The sequence below is a fragment of the Canis lupus genome, chromosome 28, assembly GCF_003254725.2.
Source record: "Canis lupus dingo isolate Sandy chromosome 28, ASM325472v2, whole genome shotgun sequence".
Taxonomy (NCBI): Eukaryota; Metazoa; Chordata; class Mammalia; order Carnivora; family Canidae; genus Canis; species Canis lupus.
In genome coordinates, this window is record NC_064270.1 from 11,387,125 (window position 1) to 11,408,356 (window position 21,232).

At 45.2% G+C, this 21,232-nt stretch overlaps 1 long non-coding RNA gene across 1 annotated transcript; it reads right to left on the minus strand.

Annotated features, from left to right (window-relative positions):
• Positions 1 to 953: 953 nt before the first annotated feature.
• On the minus strand, positions 954 to 20,373 carry LOC112672157 (uncharacterized). Its single transcript, XR_003144074.2, has 3 exons — positions 20,235 to 20,373; positions 18,421 to 18,548; positions 954 to 1,388 (listed from the first exon to the last, which is right to left on the minus strand). It is a non-coding gene; the product is annotated as an uncharacterized LOC112672157 (long non-coding RNA).
• Between the last annotated feature and the right edge of the window lie 859 nt (positions 20,374 to 21,232).

A 21,232-nucleotide genomic window follows, 5' to 3' on the forward strand; every position in this document is an offset into this window, starting at 1 on the left:
TTCTGGGGCCCTACTAGGATCTATTACCTGGATTGGAAACCGCTGTTCTAGAATAACATAAAAAGCATTGATAGCATATATTGAGGATTTCCTAAATACCTGTCACTATGCTAAGTGCTAAGTGCTTTATATACATTCCATTTGAGTCCCATGACAACCTTATAAAATAGATACTTATGTCCATTTTAGAGATGAGAAAACAGGCTTAGAGGAGTAAAATAATCCTCTCAGGCCCACACAGATAGGAAATGGCAGAGTCAGGATGAAGACCCACATATTTCTGATTTCAAACCCATGTTTTTAATTACAGAAATAGAATTTGGCATATATTGCTGTGTATCCTTTGTAACTGGCTTCTTTGAATTTAGCTCTTTGTATCTACTGTAGATCCTAGCATAGAAGAAAAGCTCAATAAATACTTTTTAATTAATTGATTAGTGGTGAGAGTTTTCTAAGAATTTGATTCCTATGATTTTACTACTTATTTCCAAATATAGCGTCATTTTAACTCTCTTGAGTATAGGCCATCAGTGATTTGGATGGTGACTACACTTAACATGGTGAACATTGAGTAATATAGAGAATTGTTGAGTCACTGTTTTGTATACTTGAAACCAATAGAACATTGTATATCAACTATACTTCAATAAAAGAAAAGATCTTGGATGGCCTTGGCTGACAAGTATCATTTTTTAAAATATGAGTATAGTTGACACGCAATGTTACATTAATTTCAGATGTGTTGGCAAGGATGTGGAGAAAAAGGAACCCCAGTACACTGTTGGTAGGAATGCAAATTGGTACAGCCACTGTGGAAAACAGTGTGGAGGTTCCTCAAAAAATTAAAAATAGAAATTCAATATGATCCAATAATCCCACTACTGGATATTTGCCCAAGGAAAACAAAAACACTAATTCAAAAAACATATGTACTCCATGTTTTTATTGAAGCCTTATTTATGATAGCCAAGATAACTCAAGTGTCTCAGTAATAGATGAATGAACAAGTATAATTTTCAGTATTAAATTCCAGATCAAGAATTAATAGATAGATATCAGAGAAGGAACTTAACTTGGAGTCTTGACTCTCAGTTTAATTGGGGGCTTGATGAAGATCATTTTGTTTACAAACCATGAGTCACGAATTCTATTTCCCAAAACATCTGGTTAAGCTTCTTCATCACCACCAGCACCATATCATCATCATCATCATCATCATCATCATCATCATCATCATTAGTACATATTTACAGAGATCCTTACAAGGAACTTTTCTAAATTTTAAGTTCAGATAGGTAGAGGTATGATATGGCTCTTGTCCTTGGGGAGCTTCCAATCCAACAGGAAACCATGGAAAGCTTCATTGTGGAATCTCCTTTAGTCTGGGTCTTCAAAGCAAAGTTGTTTAGAGAAAAGGGGGAGCAGAGTTAGAATTTGTACTATTCTAGACAGAGGGAACAATATAAACAAAAGCAAAGAGATGTGGAAGTGCATATTTAAAGAAATACATGTTTAAGGAAGTAAAAGCAGTAGAACGGAGAGTGTGTAAAAGTTGTAACCCATCTGGAATATATTTTATGTGGTGTGAGGTAAGGATTCTTATTTTTTTTCGTATGGGTGATTAATTGTCCCAACACCATTTAGTGAATTGCTAATTCTTTTTCCTACTAATTAATTATAACATCTTTTTCTTATGCCAAATTCCCTCAATTATTTGGGTCTCTTTCTGGAATCTGTTGTTTCATTGTCTTCTTTTTCTATACCTGAGCTGATACTGCATTATTTAAATTCATATAGCTTTGTAATATGTCTTGATATCTGGTAGTACAAGCCCCTCTTTGTTCTTTTTAAAAAATAGTTATGACTATTCTTGCTCATGGGCTCCTCCATATGAATTTTAGAAGTTGCTAATCAAATTCCCTGAAAAATCATAGGGGCCATGAAGAAAATGCCCTGAGACATAGAGGGAATGTAATGGACCAAGAGGCTGGTAAATTAGTTTGAAGGACAATAATGGAGGCTTAGATTTTCAACCCAAGACCAGTAGAGCCCACAGCCCATGTGGGCATTTCCAAAGAAGCTGAGATATCTTCTGGCATCCTGCCATTTCCCTTACAAACACTGTCTGTGATGCCTTGCACATGGAGTGCTTCAGACTGGTCCAGAACAATGATGTCTCTGAAACCCCACATTATGGGCTGAAGAGAGAGCTCAACCTGTGTTGGAAGACCAAAAAAAGACTATCCATTTTGCCTATTCAGAACTCAGAAGTGACCTGAATCTGAAACCTTGAGGCAGCTCCTTTCTCCCTGTCTTGGTCTTTTCACTGCCTCTGCCCCCTTTCACATGCAGCCCTTCCTGGCTGCCATCTGTCACAGTTACAGATGATTGAACAAAGATAAGGAGAGAGAGTCAGCCACCCGTTGTATCTTCCCCCCAGGACTAATGTCAACTTTGGATCAGAAATCATGGAAAGTAACCCTGGCCCTTGGGCGAGGGAAGGGAGCACAAAAGCCCTTTGGACAAGCCTCTGAGGACAGACTGCCCTTTCATCCATACAATTTCATTAGCCACAAGACAGAGACATGTCTGCTGGAAGTGCCTCTCCTCTGCCTACTTCTCTGTTTTCTCTTCTTTGGTGGTTATTTTTCCATTCAACAAGTATTCACTGAATACTTGCTATGTGCCAGGTGCTGGGTAAACAATGTGAACAAAACTAGACTTAGTTTTTGTCTTCATGGAGCTTATAGTCTGGTGGGGGAGGCAGCCATCAGTAAGCCAACAAGCATGCAAATACTTCTTTTCTCCTCTGCCCTCCTCTCCTCCAAGTACAGTTCTTCCTCTGGAAACTTCTGCCAGAGATGGGTAGAGATTAGGTAGGGGTAATACATCCATATAAAGGACTCCACTAAGCATACCAGCCTGGGGGTGATAGAGTGGGAGATTAATGGGTGATTAGAAATGTGTAAGGGGCAGTCTGAAAGGGTCTTGAGAAAATCCTACCTAGGTTCCTACTTTTTCTGACACTTCTAAGTGATTCCCACCTCCATTTTTGGTGGTCAAATCGATGTCCCATGTCTGAATAATACCATCCACTTAACAACATAAATTGTAGGAAGATGGAGGAGTTTTTCTGCTCTATGTGAGGAAGAGGAAAATGGTGAAAAATTTTATATCCAAAGGTGATGGGTAGGAGGACAGAACATTCTGGTAAGGGATCCTGATTTCCAAGAGGTAATTTGCAAAACATCCTCCACTGGAGGGGTTCCTGGTGCTGGTGACAGTGATGTGATGTGTATGATTGAAATTCTGGGCCAACTCTGCAGCCAGACTACTCTGAGAACACAGAATACATGAAAAAGGGAAAACAGTGGTGTGGCCTTGAACACAAAGCAAGATGGGGCACCCAGGTGGTTCAGTGGTTGAGCATCTGCCTTTGGCTCAAGTCGTGATCCCAGGGTCCTAAGATCAAGTCCTGTATCAGGCTCCCCATGCTTCTCCCTCTGCCTGTGTCTCTCATGAGTGAATTACAAAAGAAAAAAAAAAAAAAAGAAAGGCAAGGCAAGCCCATGCAGAAGATGGAGGGGGAGAGAGCATTGTCAACCCATGACAAGGAGTACCAGAGGACTCTGACCAGAGCAGAAATTATGAAGAGCTTTGGGCTGATCCCCAGAATCCCAAAGATGGAAGTCTTTTAATACCTGATTATGGTTGCATGAAATCTGTAGAAAAGCAAATAACAAACCAGAAGTGTGGCCTTGGAAAAGTCGTGGGGCACCAGTTTTGCATGTATGAATAAACTGTGGTTGGGAAAGTGGGATGGGGTGCTGAGAGATGGGGTATTTGATTTTGAAGGTTTTTTCCACTGTTAATATCATGTGGTTCTGTTTCTACCTCCATGAAGCAGACACCACATGTCTAGAAATTTGTAGAGGAAAATTTTTGTTTTTATAAGTTTAAGTTTTTGTAAGTTGGGAGTCTATAGGCTCTTTGAAAGCAATAGATAACTTCCTAGCACAGGAACTCGCATCAAGTTTTGTTGGGTGAATGAATGAGGAAAAAAATAAAACGGGAAGTTCCCTATTACCAAGAAGTCTACTTCCAGGTTGGAGACACCAGATCACATACATGAAATAGTTAAAGACGTCTGCTAGACCAATCCATATTTAAGTTTTAAATTATGATTTGACTCCCTGATTCCAGGGAATACTGTGGACAGCTCCATGATGCTGAAAATAGACCTAAAATGAGGTGAATGCACTTTTCAATTCAGTGTTCACCAGCTCATTCATCCCACAAAAAATCATTGAGGGCCTGTTGCATGCAGGCAGTATCCAGGTACAATAAGGAAGAAGAAAGTCTTTGAGTGTTTTAAAGTTGAAAATAACCTTAGAGGTAATGACAAAAACTATTACGACAAAGATTTCCAAGAAAACAGGAAAAGAAATACAAAAGAAAGACCACTTCCACTAGAAAGATGACTTCAGAAAGATTTGGAAACTTTATATAACAGGTATGTTTTATTGAGTGTCTACTATAAGCCAGGCTGTATATATACATTCTTTCTAAATAGTCTTATAAAAGTCCAGAGAGGGTATGGTCCCAAATAACATGACTTATAAATAGGAGCAGGATCAAGGCTCATGTCCGTTTCCTTCTAAAGCCTAGAGTCTTTATAAACCCTCATGATCCTCTCTTAAGGCCACCATTAGAGGAAGGAACATTCTAGTCTATACACAGTTTATGTGAGCTCATGAAAGAAAGACAATTTCCTCAGTTTCCCTTTTTCCTCCAAGTGTCTCCTTGCCATCTTGGTCATGTGACCACTAACTGGTAGTGAGGGAGAGCAGAGAGACTCCAGAACTGTTTGAGATGTATGAGGTGTATTAGGCAGAAATCTTTCAGTAAGATAATAGTTTCCACAACTCAAACAAGCCCAATCAAAATGATAGGTAGTTAGCACAGAAGATTAGAAGTTGAGGTATAGATCCAGCTTCAGATGCTGAATCTTGGGAGAGAGGAGGTGGAGAGAGGAGAGAATGAGGGATGTCATCTTGACTCTGCCCCCTTCCTCCAGCTCTCATTCTCTGCTTTGCTTTATTCTGGAGACAGGCTCTTTATCACGTGATGACAAGATGGCTGCCAGGAATCATACCCTCTCTGATGTGCAACACCAGCAGAAAAGTATCTTCTCTCTCCCAGATTTCATGCATTGATCACAGATAAGATTCTGATTGGCCCTGCTTAGGTCATATTCACATACCCTGACAGATCAACCCAAGTCTGATGGTTTTACTTGTTTGGGGGAGAAGGGCACAGAAATGAGGATGATGGATCAATTGGCATCACCCAAAGTAATGAAGGACCCTCCTAAAGAAACAGAAACAAAAAAAAACATGATGAAGAATCAGATTGGACAAAGAAAAGTATAGTAGAAATACACAGTCCCAGGCAGTCAGGTCAGGGGTTCCCTAGATGATCTTAACTTCTGAGAGGGAAGGGGGGAGGCTGTGGGAAGCAGGGCTCAGGAAAGGTGAGAAATCCCTGTTTAGTAGGCTCTTTAGGACTAAAAAACAGTTCTGGTCCTGATTTTACCTGCAGAGCTCACCTTTATAAGGCAGAAGATCAAGCCTGTCCACAAAATCTATGACCTCTGTCTTGATACAATTCTCTGCAGTTTACCAAAGACTATCTTACCACCTTCTTCTGAGAGCCTCATAACAACTTGGGCAGGTAGTAAGGGCAGATATTACTTCCCTATTTTACAGGTCAAGAAACTGAGGCTCTGAGATGCTAAGGGACCTGCCCAAGGTCATTCAGTTAAGTTGCAGAGCTGTGACTACCAACTAGCTCTCCAGCATACAGAATTAATTGTCTATGAAAAAAACTCCAACTCAAACAGGATTGGTAAGTGATGAGGAGAAATCTCATTGGTCAGACAAAAAGCTGCAGAGGGAACAGATCTGCCAGTTGGAAAGGCAAAAACAGGAAGCTTGGCCCGGTTGCCCAAGAAAAGAACAAAGAAATAGCCAGAATTTATAGGTGTGAGAAGAGAAAAATCAAAGGAAGAAATGAGATGCGACCTGCAAAACACATAAAAGGAAATAGAAAAACATTCTTTAAAATACACTAGGAACAAGAGAAAGATAAGGGGAAATGTTTCTTCCTAATAGATGATGAGGGAATGCTGATAATAGATGGCACCAAAAATGCATCGGTTTTCAATGCTTTATTTCTCGGGTAGCCAGAACAAACTGCATACAGACAAAAAGGCAAGGAAAACAAGTGGAGAATGGAAGGTAAAGGGAAAAAATTCAAGATCTGGGATCACCAGTGACAGGGAAGGCTGGAGGCACCCTAGATGTCATCTGGCCTCACCTCTCACTTGATTGACCATTAAACTGAATATCAGTCATGGGGACTGAGATGCCCAAGGCCACTCAGTTAGTATAAGAAGAGCCAGGCCTGGTGCCTGGTTCAGTGTGGTTTTCTGGCACCCTTGGGAGATGGAGAGAAGAGAAGAGACAATGAGGGATAAGCCAAGACATGTAATATGTAGTACAGGAATTAGTCAAATGCACAATAACCTTGGTGGAATATGGGTGAAGGTCAGTACTTGGGGAGGATCAGGGATCCAAGGTAAGGAGGAATGTGCCTTGACCAGGGATCAAGTCTTGCTCTTGCTCTGGCCTCCAGGCTTCTGCCAGTCTTTTTTTTTTTTTTTTTTTTTTTTTTAGGGTCTCAAATTGCTAGATGCCCACAGATCAAGTAAGTGTCTCTAGATTACTGGCTGTTGTCTGGTGCTTGGATGCCGCTTGCCTTGCTTTTTCTCTTGAATTTGCCACAATAATGCTGCCTAACCACCCCAGTTTTCAGAAGCTTAAACAGTGCAGTTTTTTTTCTTTCTTTTTCTTTTTTTAGTTTGCTGTGGGTCACTGTTCAGCTAGGAAGTTTTCCTGTAATAGTTGCATTCTTCCACATTCGTGGAGTGGTTGGCTGCTGTTGGCTGATCTTGGATGATTTGGATGACTGAAATGTTTGTAATGACTCAGCTCTCGATCAAGTGTCCATCAGGCTAGCCCAAACATACTCTCATGGTATAGCAGAAGTGCATGGCCAATGAGCCCAGTCGTACAGGGAATGGATGCACAGAATCACCTTTTAAGTTTCTGCTCACAAGCATGTTTGCTAATGTTTTGTTGATTAAAGCAAATCACATGGACAAGTCCAGAGTCAAGGTGGGCAGGACTATAGAATTACAGGGTAGAGAGTATACAGGGTAGCTCCATTACCTGGAGCTATTTGCACAGCCAGTCTATACCAGGCCTCTGTTCCCAAGGTCTTTAGCTCTACTGCCTTACTTTACTTCCCACCATCTTGGTCCTGCTTAATGAGCTGCTTATCTGGCTCCCGACCCTCATCATCAGGAGCTCTATGGTGCCTAGGGTCCCACAGCCCACTTGCTAGTGGGACAATAAGCTGATTCTCACACCTTGTCCTGCCCAGGTAGATGTTTGGATATCCCTAGCTACACTGAACTTGCCTTTCCTAGGACTGTGATGAAGACACTGCCCACTCAGAACCTGTTTACTGTGCCAGAGTCTCAGAAGCAGTGTTCTATCAAAGGTTTTCCAAACTGGAAACCCCTAACCCATAGGAATTTATCAGCTGGCATTTACTTTCAAGTCCCTCCTACCTGTGAACATATGTCAAGAAGAAGCCAGGTAGATCCTCTGCAGCCTTTATTCCGGGTCCACAACACCCTGGACTCTGTTCTCTGAGAGGAGGTTAGGGGCTAAATTCTGTCCCCCTTCCCAAATTCATATGTTGAAGTCCTCTAATGTAATTGTATTTGGAGACAGAATCTTTAAAGAGGTCACTAAGTTAAAATGAGGTTATTAGGATGGATCCTAATCCAATTGGCTGTTGTACTTACAAGAAGAGAAAGTTCAGGCATAGGCATGTGTGAGCATAGAGGAAAAACCGTATGAAGACACAGGGAAAAGATGGCCATCCACAAGCCAAGCCAAGGAGGAAAGCCTCAGGAGAAACCAACCCTGCTGACATCTTCATCTCAGACTTCTGGCTCCAGGACTATGAGAAAATAGATTTCTGTTGTTTAAGCTACCCATTTGGTGATACTTTGTCTTGGCAGCCAGAGCAGATGAATGCAGAGGGAAAGGCCCAGTCTTGGATGTTTGACTAAAGATATCAGATGCTGAGTGGTAGTCCTCCCTTTGGCACTGTAGCTCCAGATCCCAAGACAGAAAATACTTGGCCAAGATACCAATCTTATGTGAATGGATGGTTTGCATTCTGAAGACTGGGTATGTCCTGACCTCCCTACTTGATAAGCCCTGGGGCAGAACTTACCAACTAGAGGACGGATCCTGGTTGCTGAGCTCTGCTTCTCCAGATAAAGCTAAGGTTCCCTCAGTTCCAGCTCCTTACCTTGTCTCACCTGGCCTTGCATCCTCTTTTATTCCTATCCTCATCTTCATCAAGCCAGAAAAGTGGTTCATCATCTCCTGGCCTGAGATCCTGTTGCCCAGAGATGGGGTTTTGATTTTCATGAATTTTGAATGTCAAAGCCCATTCTCTTCTATCACCCTCAACAGTACATACTAATTGATCTTTCTTCTGAAAGAAAAACATTAATGCCCCTATGATTTAATAAAGGAGAGAAAGTGTGTTTCATTATAAGGCAATAAATAAGGTTCCATGTTAAATTCTAAGGCAGGAGGATTACCTGTCAAAGCAAGTTTTTTTTTTTTTGGGGGGGGGTGTTAAAACACAGTTTAGGTTGGTGAATGGGACAGGCTGGTGACTAGGGGATGAGCCAGGTGACCACTGCACTGCCAGGGAGGACAGTGCCTTGGGGTGAGAGTCAGAAGATCCAGCTCTGAACCTGGTTGGTCAGGCCCTGCACTTAGTGGGTCTAGTGCTGTGTGCCACTTTGCCAGGTGTTGGGGATACAGGGCTGGATATGGTGAACATGGACCCTGCCCTCATGGGGCGTTCACTCTCTCTCAGCATGACACTAGGCAGTTAATTCGCAACTGAGCATTGGTCTCCCCATCTCTAAAATGAGGAGATTGGACCATGATTTCTAACATTCTTTTCTGCTCTAGCATTCCACTGGAGCTGTCCTTGGATGGAAGGTGTTGAGGACTATGTCACGAAAGTGGTGACTCTAAAGATGAGAGAGGAGGAGGGATAAATTTGAAAACATTTCCAAGAATGAACTAACTCTTTGGATATGGGGAAGGAGTGAATCTAAAGAGGCAAAAATGCCTGAGGTTTTTAACCTGAAGGTTGCCATCTACAAGGAAAATGGAAATTGGGAAAAGGACAAAGATGAATGCTGGCCCAAATTGATTATTTCCTGGTAATGATACAGATGGGTCAAAACGGTTTTTTTCCAAAAATGAAAAGGTGTGTGTAGAGGTGGGGAGGTACTCTGAGGCTGTATATGTATATGGATGAAAAAGACCTAGGGGTCCTAGTAGAAAGCAGTGTTGCAGTAGAAAATAGTTCCTAACTATGGTGGTGTGATGACAGATGGGAATTTCACATGCACGGGCCATTCTGCATGTGTGTTGGAGGCCTCGTGGCTGGAGAGGCAAACTGCCAGGTCATCACTCCATCCCTGGGAGACTGTGAACCTGAGGCGATGTCCTTCTTAACACTACAATTTTTCATCTTCTTAAGGAGCTGAGGGCCTGGTAAAGCAGCCAGTCCATAAGTGTCCACCATTTAGGCAACTCAACATACATTATCGTAGTACCTTCCAGGCAACAAGCTAGGTGCCAGGGGTGCAGAGATGAATAAGGTTCCTGTTTACAGTTAGGGGTGGGGTGAGGAGAGAGACACACGACGGAGTCTGATGCAGGCAGTCTGTGACTTGTGCTTAAAACAGGGTTGTGGGCAAAGTGCTGGTGATTGATTCTGATGGCTGAGTTCTGAGAAGGCTTCGGAGGAGGGGGCATTTGAGCTGGGCCTTATGTGCACTCTATATTGGAAGAGGTTAGCTAAATGTAGGGACTTACAGAAGCATCATCTGTGGACTCTGGCAGGAAGAGAAGGGTGGAGGGGTAGCAAGGGGAATGAAAAACATTCTGGACGGAGGATGTGAGCAAGTTTTGAGGGGGTTTGAGGTTTCCTAAGATGACCCTGCATGTCAGAGTGCCCACACAGGACAGAACCAGATACACCAATTTAATTCAAAATGAAGTGGAGTCACCATCCAGAAGATGGGAGAAGCTGCTTTGGTAAGAGGGGGAGAGTCAATAACAGGGGAGGGAGGGAAGAGGCAGTTACAAGCAGGCAGGGGGAAGTGGGAGGTTTCAGACTATGCTGCTCTTTCTAAAAGGTGAAACAGGCCAATGCCGCAAAGGCGTGGAGGCTCTGGAGCCTGAGGGGCAGTGCACTGATGAGCTGCTTGGTCAGTGAAGCAAGGCAAGGAGCTGGGATGGCAGCTGAAAAGATCCGTGGGGTCGGGAGGAGGAGGGAGGCAGCAGGTGGCCTGGGAATTCTTAGCTCCTACCTGAGCTGCCTAGCCTGAGCCTGGGGCTGGAGGTGAGGGGGGCCACAAGCTTGCCAGGATCTGCACAGAGGGGGTTGTGGACCAGCTGGAGGCCTCCGAGCAGCAGGGGAAGTGATCAGACTATAACATACACAGCAGAGCTTCTGAGGCGGTGGGGCCAACCAGGTGCAGCCTGCTTACCTGCCAGGTATCGTAGACAGGGAACAGGTGTGAGCCCAGACCCCCGGTCCGCTCTCACTGGCATCCTTCCTTGGAATCTGCCTGCCTTTCCCACCTCCCTTCTTCCCTTGCACCCTTTCTATCACCTCCTTTCCTTTCAAAAAAATTTATTAAGCATTTATTATATTTGTACCAGGCGTTTTTCTGCACAGAGGCTAAGAGAGCTTTTTAAAAACGAAAAACTCAGGCTGGGTTATAGTTAACACCGGCCTGGCTCCCCGCCCAGAGTCCGTGAGACCCTGTCTGCACCCTCACAGGCTGGGGGGATAAATCTTGCTGGCTGCTCTCCTCCTCTGCCCACCCCCCAATCGAGGGCATGCCAAAGGGAATTTGAGGTAGGGCTCTCAGGTTCTTGGGCAGTGTCTCCCCCCACACAAACCTATCTTTCTCTCAGCCATAATCACCTTCCTGATGTCAACCTTAACTTCTTTCTCCCAGTCTGCTTTTCTGTAGTTCCTGGCCTCCTCACACGGTTCTGAGAGAAAGCTGGAGGGTTCAGCTGGGAGGTAAGGTTGGCAATAGTGGCTGCCACTTACAACAACCACTCATCATCAGGCATTGAATTCGACATGTAACTTCATTGAAACCTCCCAACAGCTCATTAAAGGTGACATGATGCCCTCCATTTTTCAGATGAGCAAACCGAGGCTTAGGTTAAGTCGACTTTTCCAAGATCACACATCTGCTGCGTGGAAGAACCCATATTCCATTGCAGGCCTACCTGATTTTGAACCCACCCCTGAGAATACACTCTTTTAACTGACTCCCTATTGCCTTTGAACAAAGCCTCGTGGGTGGTTTCTCACCTGGGGTGAGAGACAGATGGTCCTTTCCCTCCAGGCCCATCTCCCCTCCCCTGTGAATCCAGTCACCTTCAGTTCCAGCACCATCCACATGCTTAACACATCCAGTATTGCTGTATGGCCTATGGGGGGGGGGGGTGTCATTTCGCCAGCAGCTTTTCAAAGCAAGGGGAGCAAAGGTAATTTGGCAGCAAAAAAGACAGAGCTCAGACACATAGAACACCCGAGGACAAGGGCAAGGGAGGGAGTTGGTTTCATTTTTCAATCCTGGTGACTTTATTGGCAGGACAAGGTAACCAAGCGTTGCCAAAGCGAGTTCATCAACCGCCTGCGCTTTCCTCTCCGGCAGGAGCTGAAGTTCCCATCCCGATCCAAGCTGGGCGGTGTCCCAGGGGCAGCTGCTAGCTCTAGCAATGAGTCTGTCTGCCACCTCTCCTCCCTCCAAAGCCCCCACTTGCCCTCCTCGATAATCCAGTGCTGATGACTGTGATGTGGACAGCAAGCTAGCGCGGTGCTCATTCACTGGACTCCTCTCAGCTCCACGTTAGTACTGGAGCCCTGTTCCAACAGTGCTCTGGGGCCCCTGAAAGGCCTGGACTGCCTCTGAAAGGCTGCTCCCCATCTCTTTGCTTGGTTTCAAGTTTTCATCTGTCTGCTTAGCTGGCTTTGGACTCCAAGCCCCAGCTCTCGCCCAAACATGTAGACTCTACATTACCTGGGAGGGAAACAGTCGACCTCTATCTAAGATATGGAGAAGCCAAGGCCCAAAGAGGTTAGGTCTTGAATAAGAGGACATAGCTATGCAGTAGAGATGCCAAGGTTCAAGCCCTGAGGAGCTACTATACTATACTATGCTGTCTCCATCCTGGCAGGGGCCTCCTGGGAGGCAGTGTTTGAACTGGACCATGAAGTACAAGCAAGATTTTGAGAGAGGGTATGTGAAGAGCATAAAGGACACCACATGGTAAGCGGGACAGACAGGGCTGGGATATCATGTGCAGCCCCACTTCGATGACCTGCTCTGTCATGCTAATGACTTTGAACCTCATTATAGACATGGCCAATGGGGAGCCACTGGGATTTGGAGGTAGAGAATGAGATCATCTAATGTGGGTTTTAAGGTCAGTGGGGTTTCTGGGGGAAATATCAATACTTCTTGGAAATATTTGAACACCAGCCCTTGGAGAATCAGATGAAAGAATTAAAGTTGAATCTAGGGAGAATATCTTTGGAACTGAGGTGAGTCTGAGGTCAACAGGAGAGGAGGCATTAGAGGACTTGTGTGTCCTAAGTGGCACTCAAGGCTGGCTCTGGGGGATGTGGTTCTTGCCTGGGCCAAGGCGAGATGTGTAGGGGCTGCCTCACTGGGCACAGAGAGAGGATGGGTTCATGGGGTTCCCATCAGCTTAAAGATCAAGGACCAGGACTTAAAGAAAGAGCCATGAGAGATGAGAAACATTTCTTTCAGGCCTCAGGACCCACAAGGGCAGGGGCGCAGGGGCCCATGAATTTGGAGAAAGGTCCAGGGCTCCAGGAGTGGTGTGGAGTGGACTCTGGAACTTTCTCCAAGAGCATAGAGCCTAGTCTCTCATGATATTTCAGGGCCGAGAGGGAGAAGCTCTGTCTTTCAACATGAGATCTCTTGAAGGAGAAGGCTCAGCAGATCCCAGGGTTCCAGCCCTTTGTAAAAGGATTGGCTGAGTTCCCCAGCTCAGGACTATACCCCTGGGATCAGGCTCCTGGGGTTCAGTTAGACAACCACTCAAAAGCAGGCAGGTTCTCAGCTGGGGAGCTAGAGGCAATTTCAGAGGCTAGAGGCATGCCTGCCTCCTTCCCACCCCACTCACCTATTACCTGTCTCCTGTCTTACTATGCTCCAGCCACACTGGCCTCCTTTCCTTTAATTCCCTGCTATCCTCCCTAAGTGGGGTGGTGGTGGGGGGTGGGGGTGTGTGTTCATGCAGTCTACCCCACCTGTCCCTTTCCCCTAATCATCCCTACTTGTCCTTTGGTCCTTTGGGTCTTAGCTCAGACCCACTTCGTTAGAAGGGACTTGCCTGACTCCCACACTAGAGGTAGGCCCGATTCCTGGATCTCATAGCTCCCTGTACATCTTTACCATAGAATCCTCTTGTGGTTTGCAATTCATAGGCTTATGTGTGTATGTGATTTTGTTCATGTCTGTCTCCTCCACTAGACTGTCAGCTTCCTGGGAGCAGCTGCTGTACCTGGCACATTGTGGGCACTCAGGGGTAAAGCTCTCTGGGCAGCACTTCCTGCCACTGTACCAAATGGGACATGAGACTGCCCTGTGCCATCATATTAGCCATGGATTTAGGAGTCTGGCAAGGCCAGGGGCTCAGGCACAGGTGAGCTGGCAAGACCACCAACAGCCCCTGGTGAGGTATGAAGATCCCTCAGGAGGTTCTGCATCCACTTTAGGGCATTCTAGTGCATCTACTCAACCATTTAAGAGACTGATTCTTCTTAAGCATATTTCTGCTGTGGTTGTCCTCCATCCAACCCAAGTTTCTATTTTCTTCTATAATGTCATCCAGTAAGAATGCTAGAAGATGTTGTGATTATTGTGATTTTTCAAGCAACTCTAGAGTCTTCCTTTAATTTGATATAAAAACCTATGAGGGGAGCACCTCGGTGGCTCAGTTGGTTAAGCATCTGACTCTTGATTTCTGCTCAGGTCATGATCTCAGGGTCGTGAAATTGACCTCTGAGTTGGTCTGTTCTTTGGCTGTGGAACCTGCTTAAGATTCTCTCTCTCCCTCTGCCCCCCCCCCCACATACTCTCTTTCTCTAGCAAAACAAAATAAAACAAAACAAAATAAAACAAAACAAAACAAAATAAAACAAAACAAAACAAAAAATCCTAGGAGGCAGCAGGGCAGATATTCTCTTCCTCTTCTGTCCTCATTCAACAGGAAGGGAGGAAAGGAGACCCAGAGAGCAATAGGACCTGCCATGGTCACAGATTCTGTAACCTTGCTTTCCTCACTTCTGGGGCAGAGCCCTGTTCCTTATGTTCTTGATGCCTTCACTGGAAGCCGTCATCATCGGCACATATTTCTCCCTTACTCGCAGGACCTCTCTTTGATGGATCACTTTTTCTTTGGGTTCAGGGCAGCTGTTGCTTGGCAGAAGAGTGAGAAGCACGGAGAGGGATATTCCATTTGGAGTCTCTGGTCCACCCCAGTAAACTCACATCTTGGAGCGTTCCCTTTGTGCCAGGCACAGTACTGGGGCTGCCATCCCTGTTACTCTTCAATAGTCCTTTGAGATGGGGCCAGTGTTGAAAACCTATTTTGAAGATGAGGAAACTGAGGCTCAGACAGTATGACTTGCCCAAAGTCACACTGTTGGCAGTACAGCTAGGACCCAACTCCCTGTCCACTTGACTCCAAAGCCCATGGGCTTTCTACAGCCTCAGGTTACTCCCCATTGCCACATTCCCTGGGAGGAACCCAAGAGAAAGGCAGTGCACATGCTGGATAATGGTTGTCTTTTAACTGAGGCAAGAGTCATCAGCTCCAAGAGATGTGACTCAGCCCTCTCAATGGGTTTGTAGATGAATGAAGAGGATTCTTCCCCAGTCTGTTCCTTGACTCTTTCCTGACAGGGCAGGATGTACCCAGAGACCAGAAAGTTTATTTAGAAGTTCAAGCCTGTCTTCCCCCAAAAGAGATACGAGTAAGTGATGGGGCATTTGTCAAAGGTAAAAAACAGGACAGAAGTCAGTGGCAAGCAGGGAGAGGAAGGAGTCAAGGGGATGGTGGACAACGGAGAAAGACAGAATGACTCAGGAAGAGGGATGGGTGCCCTGGGGGAGGGGTTGGGGACAGGACTGGATTGGCGAGCTGCAATTTGTGAAGTTTACAGATAAATCTTGGTCCTTTCAGCAAAGCTTATCTGTAATGGGCTCGGCTTGCTGAGGCCTCGTCTCCTGTAGACATAAATCATTTTCTAATTTATAACATGAATAATTGATTTTGCCTCTGTAGCCTCAACAATAAATCTCCCGATCACACATGCATAAGAAAATAATAATAATGAAAGCGATCAGGATATGCTGCCATCGATTAACTGTGAGAGGGGCCACTTGACTCGCAATTCATGTTTTAAGTATTCCAGGTGGCATCACGCCCGCAAGCCACTCCTGCCCCTTGCCCCCTGGACTCTGCCTGTCATTAGCGGGGAGTGGAGAAGAAAGGGGAGAAAAGCCAGGGCTGGCCATGGCCAGCCACAGTTGGGATCAATTCATATGTTTCCTTGTGGTTATCATTCATTCAATGAGCAGCTAGTTACTGAGCATTTCTCACCTGGAAGGTCTTGGGGTAGATGTTATCGGGGGCAAAGCAAGACCTACTATTTGGCTTCCAGGAACTTTTGATCCGGCTAACAGGCAAAGCTTAGAACACCCAGTTTGGGGGTGAGGAGGGAGTGAAGGGGAAAGAGGCTTTCACTGGTGTGGTGTGGACACTTCCAGGCTGGGAACCCTGGAGCCCTCAGACTCCTCCCTCTCCCTCCCCACCAGGTCTCCCAGATCAGGGGTCTCCGCAGGGCCCTGGAATGCATCCCCTCCTCTCCATTCCTCCACTATGGCCTCTGTCATCTGTTTCCTGGCAATGACCTCCTAAATGGCAGCCCGTAACCTTCTCGCGTCCCTCCCCCCTCTATCCTCCTGGAAGCAGAGTGATCTTAAAAATGGCAGGTGGGCTTTTCTACAGACCCTTGGGTTCAAATTTCCCTCTGCCACACTCACCCCTCTCCTTTCCAGCTTTGTCTATCAGGATTCCTCCCCACTCTGAGCTTGAGTCATGTTCAACTTTTTAAAAACTTCCAAATGTGTCCTGTTCTTTTCAGTCTCAGAGACCTTTTATGTGAGTTCCCTCTGCCTGGTATACTTCGTCCCCACCACTGCCCCTCCGGTTCCCACCCTCTAGGTGTCAGCCAGAACGTCACAACTGTCCCTGATGTGTACTTCTGCCACACTGGGACTTCTTCAAAGCACGGATCACACTGTCAATCTCCTGCTTGGTATTTTCCCTTTCTGTTGATGATAAAGCCCAGGAGGCCAAGATCCATATTTCCTTTGTTTGACACTGTTTCCTCAGGACCTAGTCTAGTGTCCGGCACATAATAGGTGCTCAATGATGCTTGTTGAATGATTAGGTAAATGGTTGTCCTGCCTCCAGTATATTTTCTGTCTGGATCTTCTTACATAGAACTTTAAAAAATTTTTTTTTATTTTTTTAATAAACACCATTGCCAGATTCTTCTTCTTTTCAAAAATGTTGTCAGTAGTTGTCAGTGCCTATGTATGAAGTCCAATATCCTAGCCTGGGCCTGACAGTGGCTCCCAAGTTCCCTCAGTGGGTTCTCTGCTCACTTACTGAAATCCTCATCCTTCAAGACTTGGCTCAGCTGCTAACTCTACCATAGAACTTGTTTCCTTCCTTAAAACCCTCTGATGGTGCTCCTGAGCTGCTGAATGTAAGGGGAGGCATTGCAGAGTTTCCAGTGGAAAATGTGGCCAGATTTGGGTTTAGGTTGATTGTTCCTGAAGTGTCATGGGAGATAGAACTGAGGGGGATGGGAGGGGAGGGAGGCTGGCCTTTCACTGTGAACAGAATCCTAGCCCAGCACCTCAGGTCCAGGGAGCCAGGGACTCGCTCAGGGCTTCCCAGTGATTCACCACCAGGCTTAAATTTATACCCACTTGATGCCAAGGCTGCTGCCATTTTATCCACTCAGTCATACAGCTGATCTGGCCCCTGGGACTGTGGTTTCCCAGCTCCCTGGATCCCTGGCCTGAATCCCAGGGTCTCCCTTACAATGGAATCTAAAAATAAAAGCCGCTTTTATAATGTAAGTGAAGAGGCAAAGGACCCAGGCAGGGTTTGAACAGACAGAAGTGATGCCTGCAGGGCTCTCTGGGGACACGGAGACTGACCCAGAGGCTCTGAGTGCAAGAGGAGCAGAGGCCAGGCCTTCTGGCAGGAGACAAAGTGTCCCTGATGGCACGTGGAAGGCCTGACTTTCCTTCCCTCACCCACTCATAACCTACACCTTTCCTGGCTCTGAGCCCATGCTTTGCCCAGTGCTCTGTCCTTATCCCCAGGGAGGGCTTGCATAGCCATCAGAGCAACACAGAAGCATCAGAGAGAGCTAAGGTGCCATTGAACCAAAGCCACACAGTGAAGAGGATGGGGGTGCAGTGGGGGTGAGAGAGGGCAGGGGAAAGGACATGGCCCTGCATATTGAAGTGACTGACCACTACCTTGAACAACACACGGCTCTTTCTAATGACAGTCTCTGGATATTACTGCTTCCACCCAAAGGGTACTGAAAATGCCCTAGATAAGCGCCCATGCCAGGAAGATTGTGCCACACAGTCCTTAGACCATTCCAGTTCTGAGAGTGGGATCCTAGATGAGTTGCCTTCCTGAACCATAGTTTTCTCATATGAGCAATGATAATTTAAAAAAACAGTAGGGTTTTAATTTTTTAAAACTGAGGTATAACTCACATGCAATAAATCACATAAATCTTAAGTGTATAGCTTGGTGGATTTTTATACTTGTGTGCACCTGTGCAACCATCACCCAGGTCAAGATACAAAGCATTGCCAGCACCCCACAGGACTCCTTCAATCTCCTTCCTAGCCAGTAGCACCCACCCACTTCATCTCTTCTCTACCAAGGGTAATCCCTCTTTCCGATTTCTATAATTATAGATTAGGTGGGTGTACTTTTAAATTTATATAATAATATAAATAATAATTTATACAATATATATTATTAAATGAAATAGATTGTATCAAAGCACCTAGTATTGTACCTGGCATATAGGAGATTCTCCGCGAACATCCAAGGAGGCATAAGGCAATTTGAATCAGAAAGACCTGACTTTATAACCAGTTTCATACTTTGTCAGCTTCATGATATGCTGAGCCTCGATCTTCCCTTCTGGAAAAAGGGATAGTAATAATTCCTCTCTCATGGGGTGGTCATAGGCATTAAATGACATAAAGAAAGTATAGTATCTGAACAGTAAGTGCCAATAAATGTCTGCTCTGTGCATCTTCCAACTATGTTGATGCAGCCAACACCCTAGGCTTTGTTCTAGAGAGCTAGTTACTCTGCTATATTCCAGTGGTTTTCAAATTGCATTTCCTAGAGCCTCAGGATTCTGCAGTCATGAATCATAGGCTGAGGGAAAGGGTGAGAACAGGAGAAGGAGAGAGCTTAGTGGATGGGATTTGAGTTTCCTACTCCAGGTCAACCAGAGCAGCTATGTTGTCATCATTTGACGAGTGGAAGAGATGGTATTTGTCAAAAGGGTTCTACTTCTAAACAGAGTTTGAAAACCTTAATTCTATTCTGTAACCATAGAGTGTTGCCCAACATGCCAGCCAGATGTTGCATAAAGGGGAGAACAAATGAGAACATATCCATGCTAATTGGTTAGACCTTCCTGAAAACCTCTCCGGACAAATGCCCTTACACTTCAGTGCAAGGACACCGTAAAATGCAACCAGAAATGAATGAAGCAGTTTCTTTTTTTTCCCCTCAAGAATAAATCCCTTTTGAGGGACATCTGTATTTCTATGTATTTTATTAATTGTAACACAGGAATAAAATAATATTTTAAAAGAAAATCTTTCATGATTTCATCACTTTAATACAGCAACTATGAAGCCCATTAAAAAAAAAAAAAAGCCACAGTGCACGTCTGCTGTTTTTGTCTGCCAAGAAAGTACTTGTCCCTCTCCTGGTATCAGCATCTCATTTTTCTTCTGTGGAGTCCCCACTTCCCTACTCTTGATCCATGTGGGATAAATCTGGTTTCAAGAAAACACATTTGGCCCAGGCGTGGTCACTCAGGGAATTCCATCCCTTGGGCCAGGTGATTGTTTAGGGAAGGGCATCACACAAGCCAGGCCAATAAGAGTCTATCCTGGGACTTATTTTAAGGAACTGCCAGGAAAGTGAGGCCTTCTTTTCCATTGGATTTTAAGATTAAACTGCTAGGACTACCATATTTGGAAGGCTTGCTTAAGAGTAAAAAGAACACAGGAAAAGAACTGAGAAATCAAGAAAGACCATGTCCTGAATACATAATTTCAGCCCCTGGATGCAGCCATGCCTGAAAGAGAACCCAACTGTGGATGTTTCAATCCCTGAGACAATAAATTATTTTTCCCTTAAAAAGGACTTCTTTCACCTGCCAACAAACAAGCTTCTGTTTAATAAGCCAGTATATCAAAACTTAATCATGTAAGTTCATTTCCCTTCAAAACTGTCACCTTGGGAAGCAACACTTATTCCAAAGAATGTTTTAGAACTCCTCACTGAGTTCTAAAAAAAACCTCCATTAGTACCAATTTAACAATCAAGTCATCTCCTTACTTTATATCATTGCGAGGGAGGAGAATAATATTCTCTTTGATCACCAGACTTAATTCTGATCAATCATATCCAAACTCCAACCTGCCCTCAGAGGGAGCAGACGTACTAATAAGGGTGCCAACTGAGCATGGGTTGCATATACATCTTTGAATCACTGTTTTGCTTTTCAAGGTGAATGAGAGAAAATTAATTTGCTTAGATGATTGTAATATGAAATATCAACCTCATTATCTTTGGTCGTACCTCAAAAATAATAGCAGCGCATGTTCTCTTGGCCTCTTTTGCTCAGAGAACCATATGGACTCCATCTCCCCCGGTCCTGAGGAGAGGACTCATAGTCCCATTTCTCAAATAAGAAAATCGAGGCAAACTTAAGTTCAGAATAAAGCTTCTTTTGTGAGTCTGCACTGATGTATTGGAATCTAGAATACTATATGGAATCACCAAACAAAGAGATCTCCAGGAGGCAAGGCTGGAGCAGAGACAGGTGGGGCCAAGAGGAAGCCAGATGAGGAACCTGGGAGGGAATGATCATGTAAAGGCAGTCACTCACCAGGAGCAGGCTGAGACCATGTAAGACCAGAGGGGATGCCTAGCAGAGAGGTGGAGCCCTGGCTCTGCTGGCATTTCCTCCTGCAGCTGGCAGTGGGGGTGTGTGGGCCCCAAGTGCATAGTCTTTCCTTCTGTGGGGTTCTTGTCAGTGTGTGCATGACCCAAGGAGAGAGCCAAGAGGGACTCCAAGGCTCCTGGCTTCCAAGCTCTGCCCAAGAAGAGCTGTCCTACCCTCAGGAGAGCTTTACTGTAACCAGGCAATTTAGCCTCCCAAGCAGTTGGACAGGCCCTGGAGATAATAAAGAAAGAAGGTAACAGAGTGGATCTGCAAAGCCTTTAATACACAGCATTAAAAGGTAATGGGAAAATCGATGGGCCTATACAACAGGGTCACCCCAACTGCCAGCAGTGCTGTCTTTAATGGGACAGTTGGCGCCCCAACCACTACAAGGCCACTGGGCAGGGACCCAGCCTGACCTCTTCAGAGCTCAGATGGCCTCCTGGACCCTGGGACTTCCTACTTGGATCAGAACCCTAGGGGCCCACCGTCTTTTCTTCCATGGGCACATCCCACTCTCCTAACCCTGGCCAAGTGACGTAATAATAGCTACCATTTATTATCACTTTCTATGGGCCAGGCTCTGGGCCAACAGTTTTCTGAATTGTTGCATTTAGTCCTTACAACTCTA